General features: G+C 44.9%; 1 pseudogene; it reads right to left on the bottom strand.

The window, feature by feature from the left end:
* Positions 1 to 10,911: 10,911 nt before the first annotated feature.
* LOC120236037 lies at positions 10,912 to 11,326 on the bottom strand (annotated as a pseudogene).
* Positions 11,327 to 11,976: the final 650 nt, after the last annotated feature.

Raw genomic sequence — 11,976 nt, 5'->3', positions numbered from 1 at the left:
CTCTGAGCTGGCAGTCAGCACAGAGCCCGACGCGGGGCTCGAACCCACGAACCGAGAGATCATGACCTAAGCGAAAGTCGGACGCTTAACCGACTAAGCCACCCAGGCGCCCTGGCTATGTCCACTTTAATGGATTCTGTAACTTTGTGCACACATTTCCCTGAAACTGGATGTGCACCCTCCATCGTGGGTAGTCTCCACAGCTGCCTCTTGTCCTTTGCGACTCAAAGTGTGGTCTGTAGACCAACAGCAATAGCATTACCTGGGAGCTTGTTAGAGGTGGAATCTTAGCCACCCCCCGCCCCACCCCAGACCTACTAAAACAGAATCTGCACTTTACCAAAATCCCCAGGTGGTTCAAATACACATGTAAGTTTGAGAAGCACTGGTTTCAGGGGCTCAGCTTGTGCTTATCTTCTTCATGTCAGTAGCAAAAGAGTAGGTATGATCCCTTGTCTGAAGCCCAGCCTCCTCCTGGAACTGCTCTGACTATGGGTGGCTTTTATGCCACCTCTCAGGAGCTTTGACTCTTGCAGGGGTAGAAGGGAGTACATGCCACATTAGCTCCAACATTTAGCCCCTCTGGCCTCAGCTGTGGTTACCATTGCTGGCTCTACAGGCTAAGTGGCCTCAATATCACCTTTCTCTCCTCCTCCTCAATTAAAGTTACTTACAGAGAGACCGGGGCGGGGGTGGTTGGAGGGAGTAAATGGAAATGCTTTAGTGCTCCTGTGAGGGCTTCTCTGGCAGTGCTTCTCTGCAAGAAGTCCCTGAGGCCAGGTTTGTTCTGGTTCCTGTCCAGCTCTCAGGTTACAAGGACCAGCTTCCTCTGTCTAATGGGGATGACTTTGGATGCCTCCCTAGCCCCGAATCAAGGGCCACCCAACCTCCAGGTCAAGTGAGAGGGGAAACACATCTTTCATGTTCACAGGGTCCCAATGCTTTGATGGTATGAATGTGCTGATGACTTCAAAACTAGTATCTCCAGCTGTGACTTCCCCTGGGCTCCAGGTTTGGATTGCCAACTACCTACTTGGCATCTCTACTTACATGTCTAATGGGCATCTTACACTTAAGATGGCCAAAATAAAACTCTTGATTCTGGTTCCCACCCCTATGCCTGTGATTTTGTTTCTTTTTCCTCTAGTCTTACCCACCTCTGTAAATGGCACTACCGTCTACTCAACTGACCAAACCCAAAACCTCAATACTCTTTGATTCCTATCTTTCTCTTACCCTACATTCAATTCACTAGTAAGGCCTATTCGATATTCTTTCAAAACGTACCTTGAATCTGAATACTATTTGCTACTTCCCGCCGTGCTAGTCCAAGTCTGGGTTACTGCAGTAGCTTCCTACTGCCTTTACTCTTACCCAGGGGCAGACCATCCTCCAGTCGTCCACATGACAGAGCAAGATGTTTAAAATGCAATTCCGACTTCTTCATTCCCCTGCTTAAAACCCTCTGAATGATTTCCAACTGCGGTTAAGATAACATCCAAACACGTAACAGCATGCAAGGTCCTGCTCGACGTGGCCCCGCTTACTTAAATCTCTTCTCTTACCACTGTCTTCACTCTCAACCAGCCACAATAACCTCATTGTGTCTCTCATCTCAATCCTTATCACACTCAACCTTTCTGCAACATTTGATATTCTCCTCCTTCCTAGCCTTCTACAATGTATCACATTCTCCTGGGTTCCTCCTACCCCTGGAACATTCTCTCCCAGTTTCTTGCTTTCTGTACTCTTTCTCATAAATGTTGTTGTTCCCCAGGTTTCCTTGCTTTGTCTTTTGGATTCCCTGAGTGATCTCATGGCTTCGAATCCATCTACAGACCAGTTACTCCAAAGACTGTACCACTCTCTTGAACTTCAACTTCTCAGTGACTTACTGGCTGCCTCTGTTTGTTGTACCATAGGCACTTCACCTTAACTCACGGAGTCCCAAATGCAGCTATCACTAACTCCCATACACCCTTTTGGATTTTTCTCTTCCTATGTTCTGCATCTCACCCTAGGCTCCTGGAACCTGAAAGTTGTCCTCAAATCTTCATTCTCCCTTCACTCCAGCATCCAAGACTTACTGAGTCTGTGACCTCTACAGGGAGGCGGTATAATAGTGGTTAAGGATGAACACGCAAGACAAGAGACTTTGTCTGAGGATCGAGATGGGGGCTTTGTGCCCCTGCATGAAAGGAGGTCCAGCTACCTGTCCCTGTCATGTTTCCATTTTTTTCTGTTTCCACACAGCTGAGCATTCACAGAGTAGAGAGTAAATTTCAGACTCAGTATTAGGCATCACCAGTGCCTTCTCCGGTCCTGTGCTTCTTTAGAATATCAAGCCAGAACCAGAAGAGTCCTGGGGGAAAGGAGATCACTTAGGCTTGCCTATTCTTTGGCCAAAGAGTTCCAATAGGCTCCTCGAGGTCCAGCCCGGGTCAGCAGGCCTAGGCTTTTCTGTTGGGATATAAGGCCAAAACCCCGGCTTACAAAAGCCTGGTTTGATCTCTGTGCAACCGTTGCTCAGAGAATTTAAGGGGTTGCTGGACGAGGCTTGGCTCACGCAGTAGTGTGCTGTCAAACCACTCTCTGGGGGCGTGAGGGAGGTCAGAGCACTGTATTTTCCCCACACCTTTGTCGATGTTGTTCTAAGTTTGCTATTCTGATAGCTGACGAATGGTCCAATCTCCTTACTCGGTGCCTCTTCTGAACCTCAAATTTGCTTTTATTCTTTCCCTGCTTAAAACCCTTTCATGGCTCTACAGGGTCCTTTGGACCAAGACTCTTTTCTCGATGCTGGAACATAATAGGCCCTTGTACCTTTTATCTTCCCCTTCCTGGAATCTCTTCCCCACAATTTCCCAAACCCAATCACCTTTCCACCACAGGGCTTTGGTCCCTTGCGTCCCCACGCACAAGGACCCTCCAATCTCTCAGCCTGTTGGAACTTTCTTTGTGATTCAAGAACTGACCCCAAGCCACGACTCCTTGGGGGTCTTCTCTTATGCCCATCTGTGTGTAGCAGAAGAGAAAGGCTAAAAAAGAGAGAGGCAAATTCATCTGCCTTCCAGAGGCCTTGCAGCTCTTTGGTGACTATGAACAACTCAGTGAGCCTTTGGGCACGCCCTTGATAAGAAGGAAGGGAGAGAGCTAAATTTGCTGACTGTGAAATTGGTGGGAATTTTGGAGTATACTGTGGTAACTCCAGAGAAAAACAGGAGGGCTAGCAAGTGACAGACGGCAACCTGAGGAGAAGAGAGCCTCACTAGTGAGAAATTCCAGTGGAAGGACTGTCGGAGGAAAGTTCCAGAACAGTGATGCCTACTAGTCTGAAGTTTACTCCCTACTCTGTGAATGCTCAGAATCCCTAGAATACCCTCAGACGTTCAGCAAAAGTGTCCTCTACACACAACCTTAATTCGTGGTGTTTTTGGAACAAAGCGAGAGAATGATACCTGTGGAGTGCAGAGAGAAGGCAGCCAGCGCAGAGTTCAGGTTGAGAGGTGATCCTGAGGCTGTGAATCATGGGAGGGGTCCTAGTAAAAACAGAGGAGGGTGTGGACTTCCTGAGGATGTGGACAGTGACTGAGCTGTTCTAACTGGATATAAATGGAAAAGGTAATTCCAAAGGGCTGCCTTGACATTTGGGTGGCCTACGCACAATCTTTCCTTCCTCCGGGTCTCTCTAGAACTTTGTGCCTCTGTTGGGGTGTTTTATATGTAAAGGACTATTTTGGGACTCCACCTGAGCTAGAGGAGCTGAGAACTCTGCCAAGGGGAACTGTCCTCCACTCACTCCTCCGGGGTAAAAGCTGGGTGGAGCGGGCCTGCCTCCTCCTCCCTGACCCCCTATCCTGGCACAGTATTAATCAACACTAGCTGCTTGTCAGCACCATGCTAATGCACGGTCGCATTTCTTCACACGACTCTATCAGGTGCCCTTATCCTTATGCTACAGAAGCTAAAACGCAGGCTGAGACGGATTAAGTGAGTCGTCCAAAGTCACTTTTTTTTTTTTTTTTTACAAATAGTTTATTGTCAAATTAGTTTCTACATAACACTCAGTGCTCATCCCCAAAGTGCCCTCCTTCATGCCCATCCCCCCCTCCCCCCCACATCCATCAGTCCTCAGTTTTTGTCAGCATTCAAGAGTCTCTCATGGTTTGCCTCTCTCCCTTTCCCCCACCATTTCCGCCCTTCTTCTCCCCCTTGTTCCTCCGTCAAGTTCCTCCTAATCCTCCTATACGTGCAAACATATGATATTTGTCCTTCTCTGCCTGACTTATTTCGCTCAGCATAACACCCTCAAGGTCCATCCATGTTGCTACACATGGCCAGATTTCATTGTTTCTCATTGCCATGTAGTATTCCATGGTATAGATAAACCACATCTTCTTGATCCATTCATCTGTTGATGGACACTTAGGCTCTTTCCATGTTTTAGCTATTGTGGAGAGTGCTGCTATGAACATTGGGGTACATGTGCTCCTATGCCTCAGCATTTCTGTATCCCTTGGGTAAATTCCTAGCAGTGCTATTGCTGGGTCATAAGGGAGTTCTATTGTTAGTTTCCTGAGGAACCTCCACACTGTTTTCCAGAGGGGCTGTACCAGTTTACATTCCCACCAACAGTGTAGGAGGGTGCCCGTTTCTCCACATCCTCGCCAGCATCTAGAGTTCTCTGATTTGCTCATTTTAGCCACTCTGACTGGCGTGAGGTGGTATCTCAGTGTGGTTTTGATTTGTATTTCCCTGATGAGGAGGGATGCTGAGCATCGTTTCATGTGTCTGTTGGCCATCTGGATGTCCTCTTTGGAGAAGTGTCTGTTCATGTCTTCTGCCCATTTCTTCACTGGGTTGTTTGTTTTTCGGGCGTGTAGTTTGGTGAGTTCCTTATAGATTCTGGATATTAACCCTTTATCTGATATGTCATTTGCAACTATCTTTTCCCATTCCGTTGGTTGCCTATTAATTTTCTGGGTTGTTTCCTTGGCTGTGCAGAAGCTTTTAATCTTGATGAGGTCCCAACAGTTTATTTTTGCTCTTGATTCCCTTGCTTTTGGGGATGTGTCAAGTAAGAAGTTGCTGCGGTGGAGGTCAAGGAGGTTGTTTCCTGCTTTCTCCTCTAGGGTGTTGATAGTTTCCTGTCTCACGTTCAGGTCCTTTATCCATTTTGAGTTGATTTTTGTGCATGGTGTGAGAAAATGATCTAGTTTCATTCTTCTGCATGTTGCTGTCCAGTTCTCCCAACACCATCTGTTAAAAAGGCTGTCTTTTTTCCATTGGATATTCTTTCCTGCTTTGTCAAAGATCAGTTGGCTGTATACTTTTGGGTCCACTTCTGAGTTCTCAATTCTGTTCCATTGGTCTATGGGTCTGTTTTTGTGCCAATACCATACTGTCTTGAGGATGACAGCTTTGTAGTAGAGGCTGAAGTCTGGGATGGTGATACCTCCCGTTTTGGTTTTATTTTTCAGTATTACTTTGGCTATTCGGGGTCTTTTGTGGTTCCATACAAATTTTTGGATAGTTTGTTCTAGTTTTGAGAAGTATGCTGGTGCAATTTTGATTGGAATTGCATTGAATGTGTAGAGTGCTTTAGGTAGTAATGACATCTTAACTATATTTATTCTTCCTATCCATGAGCATGGAATGTTTTTCCATTTCTTTGTGTCTTCTTCAATTTCCTTCATAAGTTTTCTATAGTTTTCATGTCCAAAGTCACTTTTAAAGGGAGAGCTGAGATTTGAATTCAGGTCTGTTTGATGCCAAAGCCTGTTCTTTTAGCGACTACATAGACGCTGCTCAGTAGGACCACTGTGTCTTCCGTCTTATTCATTTATTTAACAGTATGTGCCCGGCACAGGGCCTGGCGTGACTCTCTCCTGCAGTAGGAGGCTGAGTTCAAAACAGGCGTCGAGACAGGCTTACTTCAGGTTGAGGGAAAAGGACCAGTATTCATCCAGCCATGACCCCAAGTGAGAGAGCTGCAGGGGATCCGGTCAGGTCAGCCCTCTGTTCTCCATCCTCCGTGAGACATCCTGAGCTGCTCTTACTGGGCTGTCTTTGAGCCCTAAATCCATGGTTCCTGCTGTGAGAACAGGCAGACCAGCCCCTGCAGCCAGCCCCTGGTTGGCTGGCTGTGCCCTGGGAGAGGGCCTGGGGTAAGATAAGAGGACCCACAGCCAGTGGGAGGAGCCTGAGCTGGCCAGAGGGCGAGGCAGGAAATCACCCCTTCCTTGGGGGGCCAAGAGGGAATGACTCAGGGCTGACTGGCGGGAGTTCCGTTTTTGCGGCCCGGATGGGCTGCACTGGGGCCCCTTGGATAACGTGCTCAGGGTCGCCTCCCCCAGCTGTCTGCCTAATGAGGCTTGGAGAGGTGTGCCTTGGCCTTTCCCTCTTTACACCGTTTCTCTGGAAACAAGTTTGTGCTGCTGGGCTGGTCTCTTGCTCCACCCACTGCCCAACCCAGGCCGTCCCTTGCCAGAATAGAGCCGCAGAGAGAAGCAGTGAGGCTTGAAGCCAGATAGGTGTGGGCAGCCGAGGCTGAGAAGCTGGGTGCTGTGTACCTGCAGTTTGCTGCCTTGTCTGTAGCAGGGCTCTGACTGCTAGGAGGCCAGAGTGGAAATGTGGGCCCAGGACCTGGGGCACACTGCACGGTTTCAGTGTATTTGTGTTGAACTTAGAAGTTGTATTCTACCCCAATCTGGCCCCTTTCCACTGCGCCAGAGAAGCGGCATAGCATTATGTCTAAGAGAGGAACCCCAAAATCCAAATAGCTAGGTTTGAATCTAGCTCTGCCATTTCCTAGCTGTCAAACTTTGGTTAAGTCACTTACTGTCTCCAAGCTTGTTTTCTCTCCTGTAAAATGGGGACGGTAATGATGGTAACCTACCTAATAGGGTTGTTGAAGATGGAAGGAATTCATATGTACACAGTGCCCGGAACGGCGCCTGGCAGGTAAGTAGCATGCAAGCATGAGCTGTTTTTTCAGTGGCTGGTAATTCTATCAACCTGGGCATCTATACAGAAGTTTGGCAGTGATCCTAGAGTCTTCCTTCCCCCTCCTTGCCACTGTCAACCTCCTCCCCCATTCTTCCACCTGTGCGGCACCCCCCGCCCCGCCCCCGGCTCACCACCTCTCACCTGCACTACTGGAACAGCCGCTCACGGATCTTCCTGCCTTCATGCTTTCTTTCTTTAACACGTTCACTGAGATATAATTCACACGCCATACAACCCACCCACTTAAATTGTGAATTTAGTATTCCCATGTATGGGCAGCCACAGTCAGTTTTAGGTCTTTTTTATCTCTTCAGGAAGAACTGTAAACTTTTGGCTCTTGCCCTCCTACCCAGCCCTAAGCAGCCATTGATCTCGTTTCTACCTCTACAGATTTGCCTATTCTGGACATTTCCTATGAGTGAAATATAGGCAAATGCAGTATGTGGTCTTTTGTGCCTAGCTTTTTGACTTAGCGTGGTATTCCCAAGGTTCATGCATGGTCTAGCATGTATCAGTACGCCGTTCCCTTTTAAAGGCTGAATAATACTCTATTGTGCGGATAGACCACATTTTGTTTATCCATTGATGATGGACATTTAAGTTCTTTCCACGTTTTGGCATTACAAATAATGTTTCTATAAACATTTGTGTACAAGTTTTTGCATGGACATATGCATTTTTTAAAGTTTATTTATTTTGAGAGAGAGAGAAAGAGAGAGAGAGAGAAACTGTGAGAGGGGGAGGGGCAGAGAGAGGGGGAGTGAGATAATCCCAGGCTGTCCGAACAAAGCCCAGTGCAGGGCTCAAGCTCACAAACCTTGAGATTATGACCTGAGCCAAAATCAAAAGATGGATGCTTAACTGACTGAGCCACCCAGGCATCCCTGGAAACTTATGTTTAATTGAGGAACTGCCAGTCTGTTTTCCAAATAGGATACACAATTTTACATCCCCAGCAGTGGTGTATAAGACTCTCTCTAATTTCTCCTTGCCAACACTTATCTTTTTGATTGTAGCCATCCTGGTGGGTGTGAATTTGTATCTCCTTGTGGTTTTGATATGCATTTCCCTGATGATTGATCATGCCAAACATCTTTTCATGTGCTTATTGGCTATCTGCAGATCTTGTTTGGAGAAAGATCTATTCAAATTCTTTGCTCATCTGGGGGGCCTGGCTTAGTTGTTTGAGTGACCACATCTTGATTTTGGCTCCGGTCACAATCCAGGGTCATGGGATCAAATCCCATGCCGAACTCCACGTTGAGCCCCACGTGGAGCCTGCTTAGGATTCTCTCTCCCTTTGCTCCTCCTCAATGTCCATGTGCACGTGCGCATGTGGACTTTCTGTCTCTCGAAAAAAAATCCTTTGCTCATTTAAAAATTGGGTTGTCTCTTTATTGTTGAGTTATAAGTCTTCATGTATTCTAGATACAAGTCACTTATCAGATTTGCAAACATTTACCCTGTTCTGTAGGTTGTCTTTTCACCTTCTTGATGGTGACCTTGGATGCACAAGTTTTCTATTCTGATGAAATCTAATTTACCTATTTTTATATTGTGATTTGTACTTTTGTTGTCCTAAGAGTCCATTACCAAATCTGAGGTCATGAAGATTTACTCTTATGTTTTCTTTTAAGGGTTTTACAGTTTTAGCTTTTGCATTTAGGACTTTGATCCATTTTGAGTTAATTCTGTATGTAGTGTTTGGGTAGAGGTCCAACTTCATTCTTTTGCATGCAGCTATTCATTTGTTTCAGCAACATTTGTTGAAGACTATTCTTTCCCCATTGAATGGTCTTTGGTGCCTTTGTTAAAAATCAGTTGACCTTAGACACATGGGTTTAGTTCTGGACTGTCAATTCTATTCTATTCATTTATCTGATATTTGCTGCTTTGTAGTTAGTTTTGAAATTGGGAAATGTGAGACCTGCAACTTTGTTATTCTTTTTCCAGATTGTTTTGGCTTTTCTGGGTCCCCTGCAATTCCATACCAATGTTAGAATCGGCTTTGTCAATTTCTACCAAGAAGCCAGCCAAGATTCTGATAAGGCTTTCATTGAGTCTGATGATCAATTTGGGAAGTATTATTATCTTAATAATATTAAGTTTTCCAAATCACAAACATGAGTTGCTTGTCCACTTATTTAAACCTGCTCTAATTTCTTTCAGTGATGTTTTGTAGTTTTCAGAGTATGACATTTGCACTCTTTATTATATATATCCCTAAGTATTTACCTTTTTAAATGCTATAAATGGAGTCGTTTTCTTCTTTTCATTTTTGGATTTTCCATTGCAAATGTGTAGAAGAAAATTGTGTTTTGTGTGTTGGTCTTGTGTTCTGCAACCTTGCTGAACTCATTTATTAGTTCCCATAGTTTTTTAGTGGATTCCTTAGATTTCTGATATACACAATCATGTCATCTGCAAATAGAGATCGTTTTACTTCTTCTTTTCCAGTCTGGATGCTGTTTATTTCTTCTTCTTGCCCAGGTGCTCTGTCTTGAACCTCCAGTACAATATTGAATAGAAGTCGGGAGAATGAATATCCTTGTCATGTTGCTGATCTTAGGGGGAAAGCGTTTAGGCTTCCACTACTAATTATGATATTAGTTGTGGATTTTTTAAATGCTCTGTATCAGGTTGGTAAATTTTCCCTGGATTCCTAGCTTGTGTTTCAATCATGAACGGGTTATTGCGTTTTGTCAAATGCTTTTTCTGTATTATGATCCATGTAGCTTTTAATTTTTATTCTATTGATATATTACATAAATGCTTTTTTAAGTGTATTTATTTTGGGCGGGGGAGGCAGTGAGCTTGGGGGAGGGAGACAGAGACAGAGAATCCCAAGCAGGCTTCACCCTGTCAGCACACAGAGCCCAACACAGGGCTGGAATCCACAAACTGTGAGATTATGACTTGAGCTGAAGAGTTGAATGCTTAACTGGTTGAGCCACCCACGCACCCCATATTAATTGGTTTTTGAATGTTAAACCAACCTTGCGTTCCTGAGATAGATCCCACTTGGTTATGGTGTATAACCCTTTTTATACGTTGCTGGATTCTGTTTGCTAATACAAGTGGCCCTTGAACAATGTGGGAATTAGGGTGCACCAGCCTCCCACACAGTAAAATATCTGCATATAACTTTCTATTTTAATTACTGATAGCCTATTGTTGACCAGAAGTTTTACTGGTAACAGTTGATTAACACACATTTTGAAGGTTATGTGTATCATGTATAGTATTCTTACACTAAAGTAAGCTAGAGAAAAAAGGCTAAGAAAACCATAAGGAAAATCAAATACATTTATAGTACTATAAATTATTGAAAAAAGTTTGCATATAAGTGGACCCCATACAGTTCAAACCCATGTTGTTCAAGAGTCAACTGTATTTTTTGAGAAATAAGAAATATTCTTCATATCCACATTCATAAGATATCAGTCTGATGTTTTTCTTGTGATGTCTATGCTCTAACTATCAGGGTAATGATACCAGTTTCACAGAATGAATTGAAAACTATTCTCTCCTATTTTTTGGATGAGTTTGTGAAGAATTCATATTTATTCTTCTTTGAATGTTTGATAGAATCCACCAGCGAAGCCATCTGAGTGTGAGTTTTTCTTTGCGGGTAGTTTTAAAATTAGCAATTTAATCTCCTTACTTGTTTTTTTTTTTTTTAAAGTTGAGGCGTTTATTAAGGAAATACGAGAGGCAAAGACACCCTAAGTGACAGAAAGAAAATTCTGAAAATGTCCTTTCAAGCCAAGTGGGGGCCTGGCCTCCACCTCCCCCAAAGGACAGTTTGGCTGTGCATGCCTCATATACATTGACAAACAGTTCTACAAAATGTTACTTAAAAGGTAAAATGCCTAACGTTGTTTCTGACAGGTCCCCTGGGCTTCATCCCACATGCCACATCACATACCGCTGTACGCGGCAGAGACCAAAGGCCACGCTTTTGAAAAAGGGAAAACAAGAATAAGTCCTGTTGCTCTTTAAGGAGAGAGGAAGGAGCTGAGGCTGCTGGGGTCTGTCCCACGGAGGCCTGTGTTCTGTAAAGTAACTTTCCAGCAGCAGCGTGTCACAGTTCCAGGTGAGGGTCTCCCCTTTTGTCTCCCATGCTTCAATGTACTCTATTCTCCGCTTGAGGGCTGACAATTTCTCGTTTAGTGTCGCAAGTCTTGAACGACAAGACATTGAACGAGTTGAGGAAGTCCGCGATTTTCTTGATGCTGCTGGTGATGACCTAAGTGTACTCCCGGTTCACCCAGTCCTGGTGAATCTCCTGCCGCACCAGATCCTCTTGACCCGCCATGGCTGCCGCCTAAGGAGGTGCCTCTCCTCGCTTGTTATAAGCCTATTCAGATTGCCTGTTTTTTCTTTGGTCAGTTCTGGTAGTTTTTTTTTTCTTTCTAGGAATTTGTCCATTTCATCTAAGGTACCTACGTTTATGTGCATACGCTTCACCTTCACTCTTGCTCCTCTATAATCCATTCTCCACACTGTGGCCAGGGTTGTCTTTTAAAAGATGCAGATCTGATCATGGCACATTCCTGCTACTCGCTCTTCTGTGGCTGCTCTCTGCCCTTAGGATAAAGACCCACCTCCTTGACTGTCTCCAAGGCCCAGCATGGGTCCCTTCACAGAGTAGGTTCTCCCTTTGCTCCAGCCACATAGAACTCTTTGCAGCTCCTGAACATATCACATGTCACAGGTGCTGTTTCCTCTGCCAGGATCTTACCCTCTGGCAAACTCCTTCTTTCTGACAGTGTGCTGTGTTTACACTGCTATATTTGTTTACATATCTGTCACCCCACAGGGCATCTTTGTATATTGGTCTCCATCAAGGACTTTTTTTTTTTTTTTAAGTAGGCTCTATGCCCAACATGGAGCTCGAATTCATGACCCCGAGATCAAGAGTTGCATGTTCTACCAACTGAGCCAGCCAGTCAGTTTGGGAATTCA

The sequence above is a fragment of the Hyaena hyaena genome, unplaced genomic scaffold (genome assembly GCF_003009895.1).
Source record: "Hyaena hyaena isolate Hyena2069 unplaced genomic scaffold, ASM300989v1 scaffold_144, whole genome shotgun sequence".
NCBI lineage: Eukaryota > Metazoa > Chordata > Mammalia > Carnivora > Hyaenidae > Hyaena > Hyaena hyaena.
Note: the sequence above shows the minus strand (reverse complement) of the source record. Positions and strands in the feature narration are given on the sequence as shown.